This window comes from Meles meles, chromosome 17 (genome assembly GCF_922984935.1).
Source record: "Meles meles chromosome 17, mMelMel3.1 paternal haplotype, whole genome shotgun sequence".
Classification (NCBI taxonomy): Eukaryota; Metazoa; Chordata; class Mammalia; order Carnivora; family Mustelidae; genus Meles; species Meles meles.
This window is the reverse complement of record NC_060082.1, coordinates 37,801,542-37,815,367: the sequence shown is the minus strand read 5'-3', so window position 1 is coordinate 37,815,367 and position 13,826 is coordinate 37,801,542. Positions and strand designations below refer to the sequence as shown.

General features: G+C 44.2%; 1 protein-coding gene across 12 annotated transcripts in view; it reads right to left on the bottom strand.

Moving 5' to 3' along the window:
• DISP1 (dispatched RND transporter family member 1) overlaps positions 1-10,809 on the bottom strand; it is a 194,012-nt gene extending 183,203 nt beyond the window's left edge. For 8 of the 12 annotated variants that reach the window (XM_045982193.1, XM_045982201.1, XM_045982195.1 and 5 more), the window contains exon 1: positions 10,701-10,809. The gene's annotated coding sequence lies outside the window, so the exon portion shown is untranslated. The remainder of the gene's footprint in view (positions 1-10,700) is intronic. The other 4 variants (XM_045982203.1, XM_045982204.1, XM_045982208.1 and 1 more) reach the window with 2 other exon arrangements.
• Between the last annotated feature and the right edge of the window lie 3,017 nt (positions 10,810-13,826).

Genomic DNA, 13,826 nt, shown 5'->3' with positions numbered 1-13,826 from the left:
GAGATCCTCTGGAATATCCCCTGGGAATCATCCGATGGCTAGCTTGTACTTCCTTGTGGAATCTCTCCAAGTCCCAGGGGTATCCCATGTTACTGTGGCCCTAAGCAGATATGCTGTCCACCTGTGCACACCACGGGACACACCCACTTCTCTCTGCCCACCCTCCTCCCAGTGTCACCAAGTGGCCTGAATATCATCTCCATTCTCTCAACTATCAATTCATACTCAATCCCTTAAGTAAGGACTCAAAATCACCCTCTCTTCAGAAAAGCCCTTTACTTCTCTGTAATCACGCTCGTAGCAGAACCATACTGGATTGGAAATCAGATCCCTCTTCTAATGATGGTTCTTTGATTCGCTGTTACCTGGACAAAATCATCCACCTTCCTGGGACTGGTTTCTCAACCACAAATGAGGAGAATTGACGAAATAAGCTCAAAACTAATTCCCACCACTTAAGAATTTTTTATGCAAAACGGCTAGTAACAACTTATTTAAAAAAAAGTTATAAAATTCTTAAATTATTCAAGGCACTCTAAATTTTAAAAATACACAATATATAAAAACCATGAAAAACAGAACTTGTACGTTTCAAAGGGTGACAAGGTTGATTTAATTGTCTATCTTCTATTCTTTATTTGGCACATGAATGAAGACCCAGGCAATCCCTTGGAAGCTACTGGTCTGTGAATACAGACATTATCCTCATCAGTACTCACTACCCAGTATTTTAACATACCAAACATGTTTTAAGAACTGTGAAAGCTGGTCTTATGGTCAACCTGGTTGGAAGGTATTTTGTAGATGTGGTTAATATTTCTTCAAGAAGCTGACTTTATATAAAGGAGATTACCCAAAATTGTGTGGGTAGGACTCATCTCTTAGCTGTAGGCTTAAGAACAAAAACTGAGGTTTCCCAGAGAAGGAATATCTGCCTCAAGCGTGACAGCATCAATGCTTGCCTGACGTTCCAGCCTGTCAGCCTGCCCTACAAATTCTAGACTTACTAATTCCTACAGCTTCATGAGCCAATTCCTTCAAATAAATCTCTTTTGAAACACACACACACACACACACACACACACACACACACACACACAGAGGCTCTGTTTCTCTGGGGAGCCCAAGACACCAACATACTCAAACTGATATTTTTTTTCTTTTTTGTTTTTGTTGTTGTTTGTTTGTTTTTTAAAGATTTTATTTAACAGAGAGAGACACAGGAAGAGAGGGAAAACAAGCAGGGGGAGTGGAAAAGGGAGAAGCAGGCTCCCCACTGAGCAGGGTGCCCAATATGGAGCTAGATACCAGGACCCTGGGATCATGACCAGAGCAGAACGCAGACACTTAATGACTGAGCCACCCAGGTGCCCTTATTTTTTTTTTTTTTTTGAATAAGGGTTAACAGATGTCTGTTTCTTGTAATCTCTTCTTTAAAATACAAAAGCATTTTTTAAAGGTTAAAGTTTAAATAAGTGCTCAGAAGGTTATTTTTAAGTTAGTACTTCCCGCACAACACCAACAAACTAGCAATACCGCTATCACTGTGCTTTTCTTTACTAAAATACATAGGAGGGAAAAGAACAGTGATATTTCCTATATGGAATTTTTAAGCTCCAAAACTGATTTCTGAAGACTGTGAGAGTCCATTTTTTTTCTCACTGTCATGGCTTTGAAAGTATTTCCTCACTACCCATTAGTGTAACATCACTGTGGGGAAAGTCAACCATCAGCCCAATCTCAAACACTGAGGAACCATACAAAATAGATGTAGACCTTGCCCTACTTGGTGACATTTGCAAAATCAAGCTGAGTATTCTCCAGCTCTAATTTTTATTGTTGATCCATCAACTGGTGAATCTTCAACAGTGACATAGAAAAAGATTTCTGAATCACTACACACAAAACTACTAAGGATCTAAGAATCACACACTTAGTGACACACTGGTTCACACACTGGTGCCATTCAAAAAACATGATACATGATAACTAGAAACTTGTTCTGTAAAGAGGCCAGTAGTGCTTAGGCCTTGCAGGCCATAAAGTCTCTATGGCCACCACTCACACCTCTGCTAGTGTAGCCCCAAAGCAGCCAATGAAAATCCATAAATGGATGAGCATAGCTGTGTTCCAACACAATTTTATCTACTAACACAGGCCATTGTTAGCAGGGTGGGGGGGTGTCCTTTGCTCACCCCTGCCATATATTCAGGAAATCACCCAGCTGGAAAAGTCCCTGGAAATCACATGGTACAATATCCCACTTGATGCCAAAACGCCTGTAATTACATCCCTGACAATTAGGTATCTGGTCTCTGTTTAAGTCCCAGTGACTTTCCTGCTCAGGACAGTTCCCATAATTAGACTCTTCTCCAAGCTAGACAGTGTTTCTCCATGAGGGACATCAAGATTTTAGGATGGGATATTTTTCTTATCGTGTAGGACTGCCCAAAGCACTGTGGGTCATTTTGCACCCCTGGTTCCCAAACACTAAATGCTAACTACACACACATACATCCCTCACTGTGACAAACAAATACTTTTCCACAGATTTCCAAATCCCCTGGGGTGGAGGTGTTGGCACCCAGTGGGTCAAGATACACTGAACTGTATCAGCAATGGGAGTACGTGGTAGGCGTCCTTTGCAGCCATTCCTCCTTCAACCTACAGCAGATAGAATAAATCAGAGTATTCTTTAATACCGAGTGTGGACTCTGCCTCACATTTTTAAGTGTTCAAGAATGAATCAGAATGTGATGTTAGCACGTATTTGTTGTCCCTAATCTAAAAAAAGTTCTGCATACACACTCTGAAGAGAAACTGGCTTCCTGATTTTATAAGGCTGAAACATAATACGGTTTAATTTTAAAACCTATGGGGCTTTGTCAAAGTCTGGTTTTGAGAATGGTTGAGGGGCACTGAAGGCACCGAGGGCCACTGAAGGTGGACCGAGGTTAGGAGGGCAAGACACACAGCAGCCCTGGGCACAGCTCACTTCAGCACCACGAGGTCATCCTGCGTCCTGTTTGAGTGGTGAATATCCCACCAGAAACATATGTGGACAGAAAACCATGCTCCCTATGAGGAGCATGAGCTATGTAGCTATCATCAATCCAAAGCCAGCCCTGGCTTCACAAAAGTTTGAAGAGCTAAGTATTATAAATGTAAAAGACAAAGCTTAAAAGGATAAGCAAAGTAAGAAAATTGACCAAAATAGATCACTACAGGCTGAAATGCTGAGACCCAGGCAGGATCAAATTTAACAGGAATAAATGTAAAGTCCTGTGGTTCAGTTAAAAAAATAGTTAAACAGGTGCAGGGGCCAGACTAACAGATTCCCCATGAAAATCTGGGGGGCTTTGACTTACCAAATGCTTAATATAAGAGCAAGATGTGTCTTCTTACATACAAATGGCTATCAGACACATGAAAAAATGTTCATCATCACTAGCCATCAGGGAGATTCAAATTAAAACAACATTGAGATACCACCTGACACCAGTTAGAATGGCCAAAATTAGCAAGACAGGAAACAACGTGTGTTGGAGAGGATGTGGAGAAAGGGGAACCCTCTTACACTGTTGGTGGGAATGCAAGTTAGTGCAGCCACTTTGGAGAACAGTGTGGAGATTCCTGAAGAAATTAAGAATAGAGCTTCCCTATGACCCTGCAATTGCACTGCTGGGTATTTACCCCAAAGATACAGATGTAGTGAAAAGAAGGGCCATCTGTACCCCAATGTTTATTGCAGCAATGGCTACGGTCGCCAAACTGTGGAAAGAACCAAGATGCCCTTCAACGGATGAATGGATAAGGAAGATGTGGTACATATACACAATGGAGTATTATGCCTCCATCAGAAAGGATGAATACCCAACTTTTGTAGCAACATGGACGGGACTGGAAGAAATTATGCTGAGCAAAATAAGTCAAGCAGAGAGAGTCAAGTATCATATGGTCTCACTTATTTGTGGAGCATAACAAATAACATGGAGGACATGGGGAGATGGAGAGGAGATGGAGTTGAGGGAAATTGGAAGGGGAGATGAACCATGAGAGACTATGGACTCTGAAAAACAACCAGAGGGTTTTGAAGGGGCGGGGGGGGGGGGGTGGTGAGGAACCAGGTGGTGGGTAATAGGGAGGGCACGTACTGCATGGAGCACTGGGTGTGATGCCAAAACAATGAACACTGTTATGCTGTAAATAAACAAATAAACGAGTAAAAAAAAAAATAAAATAAAAAAAATAAATAAAAAGATGTGTCTTCTTAAATGTTAATGTAATTTTGGACTTCAATAATATTGAACATGCAGTAATAGAACCTTACAGTAAGTAATGGTCCCGCTATTTGCTGCCTTAATCTGATGTCTAAAATAGTGCAGACAATTATGGAAGCCATATTTTCAAGATACAGCCAACTTAGTGCAGCTAGAATAGTATGATCAGGATGGTAAGAGATCTAGGTAGTGGCATTATTTAACCTGAGAAGACACATTTATCCTTAAATAAGTGACAAAATTTTACATTGCAAAGAGAAAATAGACCTATGTTGCTCTGGATGATATAACTAAAACAAATAGATAAAAACCACAATAGGTAATTTGGATCTGTTATAAGTAAAAAAAACCACCTTATAACTGGAGCCGCCCAACAATGAACCAAGGCTGATTAGAAAGAGGTGAACATCTTGTTACTCTAAGTTTTCCTGCAAGGGCCATAAAAAAATCCCTTCCCATAAATCCCGGAAAGGGAAGGGTCATGAAAGTATCCAAGTTAGGTAGAAGACTGGATTAAATGACTACTACCATCTACTCTAATCCTGAAATGATACTATGTTAAGTGCAGAAGAAAAGATTAAGTAGAATCAGTGCTTTCTTCCCTTAACACCAAGTTCAGTTGGTGAAAAAAGAGAACAAGAAAGCCAAAGGGATTTTAAAATACATCCAAAAATATGTATAGAGAAGGACCTAAAAGCGAGATGCAGTAGAAGAGTGACTCAGGATAAAGGGTATATGGATTTGGGGTCAAAAGACCAGGCGTTGCATCCTAGATCGAACACAGCCTCATTCCAGAGGTATCGGGTAAGTGACCGAATCTTTCTACAGCTCATGGTTTCCGTCTCTGACATGGGAAACTACCTGTCCTGCCCTAAGGACCAAATGACTAGATAAGAGAAGCACTCTATAAATAACTTACACATAAATGATCAGTCATTCATTATTCTACTTAGACTCTTCCAAGCTCTGCTCATCGCACTTTAAAAAGGATATGAAAAACCTGGGATCTTGAAACCAACCAACATAAGGTCCTGTGAACAGACTAAAGACATAGAAAGAATATTTTTAGGTACAAATCCTAAAGATATAAAAATAGTCTTAACTGAGGGATTAACAAGGTATTTATTACAAAATAGGCTAAATGTCCTTTAAAAGGATACTGTTCAGATGTTTTCAACAACCAAGGACTAGAGGTTAAGAGGAGGCAGATTTGGGAAACCCAGGTGTCTCAGTCAGTTGAGTGTCTTGGTTTGACTGAGCCGAAATCCTCTTGGTTTTGCCTCAGGTCATGATCTCAGGGTCCTGAGATCAAGTGGGCAGCAGCTCCTTGCTCAGCAGCGAGTCTGCTTGAAGATTCTCTCCCTCTGCCCCTTCCCCCATGCATGCTCTCTCTCTCTCAATTAAATAAAATAAATCTTTAAAAAAAAAAAAAAAGAGGCAGACTTGAATGAATGTAAGCAAGATCAGGTATGTCTAAGAAAGAATATTTATGTGCTTGTTTTGAGATCAAATGAAAATGTAGAAGCCACAAAGCAATAAACAGACATAGGAATTATAACCCCAGGTCAGGATGATAAGACCTTGGAAGAGGCTACAGACGTCTAGAAATCAAAGTGCACTGGTCGTGGACTAGTCAACATTCACCACCCTTCAGTGAGGCACGTCAGATTGTCTACCAACGTACTTTCTAGCACTAGCATTGGGCGAATTAGAGCCAATCAATTAACTATTTGTTAGGAAAGAAACAGAAAGTTAGCAGTTCTATTCAGAAGTATATTTTACATGAGCCTTCTACTTGGGGGACCTGGTTGGCTTGGTCAGAAAAGCACATGACTCCTGATTTTGGGGTCATGAGTTTAATCTCATGTTGGGGGTAGAGTTTACGTTAAAAAAAAAAAAGTGTTGGGGCGCCTGGGTGGCTCAGTGGATTAAGCCACTGCCTTCGGCTCAGGTCATGATCTCAGGGTCCTGGGATCGAGCCCCGCATCGGGCTCTCTGCTCCGCAGGGAGCCTGCTTCCTCCTCTCTCTCTGCCTGCCTCTCTGCCTACTTGTGATCTCTCTCTCTGTCAAATAAATAAATAGAATCTTTAAAAAAAAAAAAAAAAAAAAAAAAAGTGTTCTTGTTCTTAAGTGATAAAGCAAATGGGGTAAAATGTTAATAGGTGAATCCAAATAAAAGGTGTACAGGTGGTTCCTTGTACTATTTTTATTTTTGCAACTCTATTCAATCACTGTGGGAGAATCACCACTTAGGTTTAAAATACTAGGTCTTGGGGCGCCTGGGTGGCTCAGTGGGTTAAAGCCTCTGCCTTCGGCTCAGGTCATGATCCCAGGGTCCTGGGATCGAGCCCCGCATCGGGCTCTCTGCTTGGCAGGGAGCCTGCTTCCTCCTCTCTATCTCTCTCTGCCTGCCTCTCTCCCTACTTGTGATCTCTGTCAAATAAATAAATAAAATCTTAAAAAAAAAAAAAAAATACCAGGTCGTGACCCTGATAGTCCTTATCTGCATAGTAGTTAGCTCTTAGGATAAAGTCTAGAACTTGATAATGCATCACTTCCTAGGATCTGCTCTACCTCCTCCACTTTAAATTAAGACAAATTTCTTCAAATATACTGCCTGGCCTTCTCATCAATCTCCTCGCTTTCTTCTTCTAGATATTGAAAATGAACACCAAAGCTAAAATAAACCTCAGTATTTTTTTTTAAGATTTTATCCATTCATTTGACAGAGAGAGAGATCACAAGTAGGCAGAGAGGCAGGCAGAGAGAGAGAGAGAAGGAAGCAGCCTCCCCACTAAGCAGAGAGCCCAATGCGGAACTCGATCCCACGACCCCGAGATGACCTGAGCCGAAGGTAGAGGCTTTAAACCCACTGAGCCACCCAGGCGCCCCCTCGGTATTTATTTTTTTATTCACATTTCAACCCTTCCTTCAAGTCTTTCCATGATTCCTAATTACCACGTAAACTTTTGACTTCAAGAGCCTCTGCAAGGTCATTCTCATGGAGGTGAGAGAAGTAGGCGGGATCCCTCTTTCTGCCCCCTGCAAGCAATAAAGGACTCATTGTCTGTAGGGTACTTTAAAATATGATAAAGCCACCTAAGTCTTTCTGCTTTTATTATCACCAAGCACTGGCAATTCTAAACAATGTCGGGGCTAAGATACTCCCAACCACCAGAGACCGCTCCCACCATCACCTCTTAACACCTCAACAGTAATGGCTGCTTCCCCCACATCTTTTATTTGAGTTTTTCTTTTCATTAGGATCTCAAATTAAAGCAAACCAACAAAGAAAAGTAGTAAAAGAGCAAAGACTAATGGCAATCAGTGTATTTTCTAGAATATCTCCAACTGTATCATTTTAATAGGAAAGTTCGTGTATAGTTTAATGTGATGCCTCATTCTAAGCAAAACTGAGTCCATTTATATAACCCAACCCATTATAATTTAGCATTAAAACTATTTTTTTAAACAATAATAAAGGAAACAAGTGGCTCATAGCCATAACTAAGTGTCTGGAGGGTTGAAAATTTGCCAAGATTTATGGGCTCAGACTTGGGAGAATGAACAAGACTGTACCAACAGGACTGCAGCCCTTTTGGCCACTTTGATCCCCCAAGTCACACTGGGGCCAGATTACCTTAGTCACTGAGAGAAAAGGTCTAACTTGGCAGAAGAAAAAGACAGAAATCCTTCTAAAAGAAGGGGTTGACTATGCCTCGGCCAACCTTGCTGAGGGCCATGCTTACATTACAGACAAGCCAGCTGGCTGGTAAGTTAGCAGAAAATCAACACTCTCCTTGGAATCTCCTTGTCCAGAAGCAGTATTCCTCAGCAGTAACAAATACTCCTGATTCCATCAAGTGGCAGGAAAGGCCTTTCTAAGTAGGGGGTACAGATAACTGAGAATGGACTGTGTAATTATAAAACTGACAATCAGAGAGCACAGAACCAAAAAACAACATAGCAAACTACTTCATATATTACAAACAGGTGATGATGGAAAACAGACTGTGTAAATAGATGTATACAAAAACAGACTTTGGGCTATCACTGTTTTAGAAGTTCTCCCAAAGCACAGATATGTATTTTGCCATAGCAGAAACAAAAAGAAATAATAAATCCGTAAGAATAACTAGTAATTTGCTGTACCCACATAAAAAATTTCCACTACTGGTTAAACTGTAAAATGTATCTAAATCCTACAGAATAACACATAGATTTTAAAAATTTACTCAATTAGGACAAAGAACAAAAATTCCAAAGATTATCCAGAACAAAGACCAATCAAATTTCAAATATTTCATTCAGACATACAACTAGAGACTTGCCATAGAAGGCGAGCTCTTGTGTTTCAAAAACAAGCCTTTCCTCTACCCAAACTAAAGTCTTAAGATCTTCACACTTTCTCAAGTGCTTTACCTCCCAAAAGTCAAGGGAAAAGGGGAAGAACACATTTTTTAAACCAAGATTTTATGGAAAATTGAGGACAAGCCTTGTCAGAAAAAGAATATTATCTAATTTAAAGAAATGATATAAAATTAACATATATGTATGTAAATGTACACAGCAGTTAATTCAGTAACTATAAAGATCAGTGTCTTTTCATTTTCTAATTTGAGAAATTATTCAATATGCTCAATTACATGTTAAAGCATTGTTTATTCCTAAGCATTGCTTTCCAATCATGTCCCTAAATATAAGGAAATCATAACTATGTCACTCAAGCACAGACTTTCAAGTCCATCAAGAGTTTATTCATGTTACTAATACTGTAATCTGAAATCTGGAACAGAGTAGATCTTAACTGTTCTCCCCACACCTCCCCCCCCCAAAAAAGATGATTAAGTATGTGTGGTGATGATCTGTCATCAGTTTGACTGTGGCAATCATTTCACAATGTATATGCATTATCACACTGTACACCTTAAATAGATAAAATTTTTTTAAAAGATTTTATTTATTTATTTGACAGACAGAGATTACAAGTAGGCAGAGAGGTAGGCAGAGAGAGAGAGGAGGAAGCAGGCTCTCCACGGAGGGGAGAGCCCGATGCAGGGCTCGATCCCAGGACCCCGGGATCATGACCTGAGCCAAAGGCAGAGGCTTTAACCCACTGAGCCACCCAGGCACCCCAATAGATAAAATTTTTATTTGTCAATTATACCTCCATAAAACTGGGGTTGTGGGAGGAATTTATAAGCTAGCAAGACAGTAAGGCATCAATAAATATAAAATATTCTGGTTTATTTAATTAGTGCAAGTCAGACCACCAAATCAGATCCAAAAATTCCCTATACCAATACAGTAATTTGCAAAATAAAAAAGTTTAACACTTGAAATAGCAAACACCTGCAACAGGCAAGGGCTCATCAAATCTCACCCCCCACCAACCACAGTGGGATGGCTGTCCCTTGCTACCCTGCCCAGTTTGTACACCCGAGGCTCACAGCCAGCTGTCTCCATAATTACACTTACGGGAGACACTACATGATATAGATTGGGAAGCACAAATTCATTGCAGCCAATAAAGCTCATATATAACGCAGACAATAGCTGAAATTAATAATGATTACCTCCGGCAAGGTTACAACAAGCCCATACACTTCACTGGACACTAAGGAAAACTGAATGTGTTTAATGTGTACATAACGACAGATCTGGGGTCATTAGTATTTGTTAACACGCTGTCAACTGCAACGTAGCAGAAATGAAAAGTAAGTAAATTCTCAGGAACTAGTCGAAATCGGCTGCAGGGCTCTGTAATGTTGCGCTTTCTGGTTAAACCGAGCAGGAAGCAAGAGGTAACTCGGTGGAAGCGCGTCGGTGAAGCAGAAGCCGGGCGAGTCCCACTGCGGTTGTGAAGGCACATTCAGGAGCTAACCCGGACCGCTGCCCACTCAGGGAAGACCGCCCAGCAGACCACGGGTCTCGGGGGCGCCTGACTGGCGCCGTCAGGGGATGAGGGTCCCAGCCCCACCGCGGGACAGACGACTACAGGTAGTGCATGACCTGACGGCTCTGACAAAAACAGCCGCACGAGTGACCGCGGCTAGTGGAGAATCCACGTTTCCCCGGGAATGCGGGTCTCGTCCCCGTAGCCGGCACCACCTGGCACGCGGGTCCCACGAGCTCGGCGTCCAGCAGCTGGCGGCCAACCACCTGCCCTACCCTCTGTATCTGCACACTTCCCGCCTGCGACCCCCGGACGACGGCTGACCCTGGCCGCCAGCTCCGGACGCCGCTCCGCGGCCAGCGTCCTCCGGGCTCCCGCCCTCCCGGACGCGACCCCGTCCCGGGCTCCCCCGCACGCCTGTCTTCGGGGTCACCCGCGCCCGCGGCCCCCGACCGTGCTCGCCTCCCTCAAGCCCGGGGCCCCGGCGCGCCCTCCGGCCGGTGTCCGGCCGCCGCGTCCCTACCCGGTCTCCCCGTCCCGCAGCGCGGGGCAGCAGCGGCGGCGACGGGGCCAACACACCTCCACTGAGGAGACGAGAGCCCAGGACGCGCCAGCTCGGATGCCGAACCGGAGCCGGCTTCCGTCTCCCACCGGAAGGCGTCCGCGGGCGGGACCGGAAGTCCCGCCCAGCCTGGAGGCGCGGGCTAGGGGAGGTAGGGAGGCTCTGGCCGCCGCCGGTACCCCGGCGCTAGCTCGGTGCGCGGCGGCCGAGTCAGAAAGCGTGCGCCGTGGCCCGTGGAGCCCTTGAGCCTGGCGGGAGGTCACCACACGTCCGCGGGCTGGCCAGGAGCCGGCTACGAGCTGAAGGCCGGCCGAGGCGGGAGTGCATGCCGGGGAGAGGGGCGCCGGACACAGCACGGCCGCGGGGGGGAGCCGGGAGTGGGGCGCGGGAGACTGCATCAGGGAGCCCGGGGTTTGCATGGCGGGGGCGGGCCCCGGGGCGCATTGGGGAACGCGGTGGGCATGTCACTCCCACCGAGCGAGATGGCAGCTGAAGCCGCAGGGAAGCACAGAATGGTCTGAGAAAAATGAAACTTAAGTACCCGCTACAGTAATGAGGATTGTTGGCTCCATGTAGTTATTTTCTTGCTTTCTACTAGTGTTTAATAAGTACCTTCTTGTACACCAGGCCCCGCTTTTCCGTTTTAGAAAGAAAAAGCGTGACAACAGTTTTCCTTTTGGTAGTAGCAGAGTATGTTGTGAAATACACAGATAGGATTGTTACAGAAGAACGGGGGAATGGACGTCGTACAGAGTCTGTACCTCAACGCCACAACATCCCCTCTGGATGGAGTAGAAGGGTACAGCTTGGGGTTTCCCCACCTTGGGGAGGCGAGCAGCCCATTTGTGGTGGGGTATGAAATAACCCAATCATGTGGTAGAGAGTTGTAACTCTGAAGGAACGAGAAGATGGTGTGTGTGTGTGTGTGCGTGCGCTCGTGCAAGTGCACAGGGTCTAGGCTACCAAGAAGTACAATGTAACAGGCACTCCATGAAATGTTTTGCTATAGGTCACCACAGCTATTGGTTGCTTGGTTGTTAGAATGCCCTAACACACAGGGCAATCCCTTAAAGAGCCATATATGCATATACAGGTGACCCTCTTCTAGGGCAACCAAACGTCTTGGTTTGCCCAGGATTGAGGGGGATCCCAGGACACTGGAATTGTGGTGCTTAAACTGGGATAGTGCTAGGAAAAGTGGGACAAGTTGGTCCTACTCTCATCTCCTGTAAAACATTAATCCAGAGATGGACACATCTTAAACCAGGCCACTTAGACTCTTCCCCCACCCCCAGGAATTTAAAACATGGCATAGGAAAACACAGAAGATAGCCCTTAGAGCAGTCACATAAAGGGCAGTGCCCTAAAGAAAAGATCACCCTTTGTGGAGGACCCAGGACCTGCCATGTCTCCTTTGATTGCAGGAGATACCTCTGTATACTGCCAGACATTTTGCTTGACTAGCCAGAGAAGGCTTCTGCTGCTTGCAGGCACCCACAGCACACCCTTGTTGAAGACTATCCTCTCTCAGAGCCTCTGCTGAATGGGTCCATAGTCATTGCCACAGCAAACTGGGGCATATCCACCACAACACCAAATAGCTTGTGAGTTTCATGCACAGATCTGGGTCATAATCAGAGCTGTAGTTGGCCTCTCTTGTTGAGCTTAAAAGGTCATGTGAACCTAGAATTGGCTTAGCCATGAGCAAGATGTCCGAGGCCAGTGGAGCGAAAGGGGGGAAACTGGAGGGAAGAGAGAAGACAGCATTATCTGAGAGGTGTTCATCTTAGTCCCCACCTGTCAGGTTTTGATTTCTAGTCCCTTGTGGTGTCCTGCTACACTTCCTGTCCTCAAGTTGTATTAAAATTCTGTGTCCTTCTGGGATACCTGGGGGGCTCAGTGTGATTTCGGCTCAGGTCATGATCTCAGGGTCCCAAGATGGAGCCCTGTGTCAGGCTCTGCACTCAGTGGGGAGTCTGCTAGAGATTCTCCCTCTGCCGCTTCCCCTCCAAAATAAATTTTAAAAACTTTTAAAAAGTAAATAAAATTCTATGTCTTTCCAATAAAGTCCCCATTTTTCTTGGGTTGGTTTTAGTAGGTTTCTATTTCCAACACTGAAACAAGACAGCAATTCACAAGGCACAGATTGCCTGCTCACCCTACAGCAACCCACTCTTCTCACCAGAGCTCTGAAGCCAGCTTGTCCTCCCAGGCCAATGGCAGGAGGAAGATTTGCACACCTCCACTGCTGCCTGGTCCCTTCAGGAAAACTGCCTCAGTATCACAGGGTGCATGGAAGGGAGACAGGGAAACCATGTATTCCAAAGTCATTATGCAGAGGGGAGAAGGAAAGCCCACTTGGATGGAGTGGTTTTCCCAAGGTCAAATAGTTCAACCATCCCAGAGACAGGACTGGTTCAAATCTCCCTCCTAGTCTGTGACCTGATTTTCTGGTAGGGAGGGGGAGTGTAGTACCCCCTGCCCCCAGACCCCACTGCAAAGTCCCCAAGTGTGCAGCTGAACATCCTGGCCTCTGGCATCAGCCAGACTGCAAAATCATGACTTCCATTTCATTGTCAGTGATGGTGGCAAACAGACAACTTACTCGGAACCCGGAGAGAATGTTTTAAGAAAAAAATCTCAGGACTCATCAACTGGATCAGACAGATGAATGGGTTCATTAATAGAGCTAGTAAGGTTAGTTTAAAGAGTATATTTACACTTTCTATATTCTGTCTCATGCACACATGGGTGTTTTTCTTATCTGTATTCATAAAGATCAACCAACATCACCATCCTCAGCAGCACTTCGGTCCACAGCTGAGCCTTCCTCCCTTTGCACACAGTTACTGGTCATTTGTTGCAAAATAAACTCTGTAGTTGGAGGCAATCAGAACAGCATGTTCCTGGGAATACTAACCGCCTACTGTAAAATCATATTAATTAAAATTATGTATGGACTGATAAGGCCAATGTTCTCCAGTTGATAATTCCCAACTGGGCTGCAGGGTCCTAATGGCAAGGTATTCTTTTTTTATGAGGATCTCAATCTTCTGTGATTCAATAATACCGCTTAGAGTGAAAGTT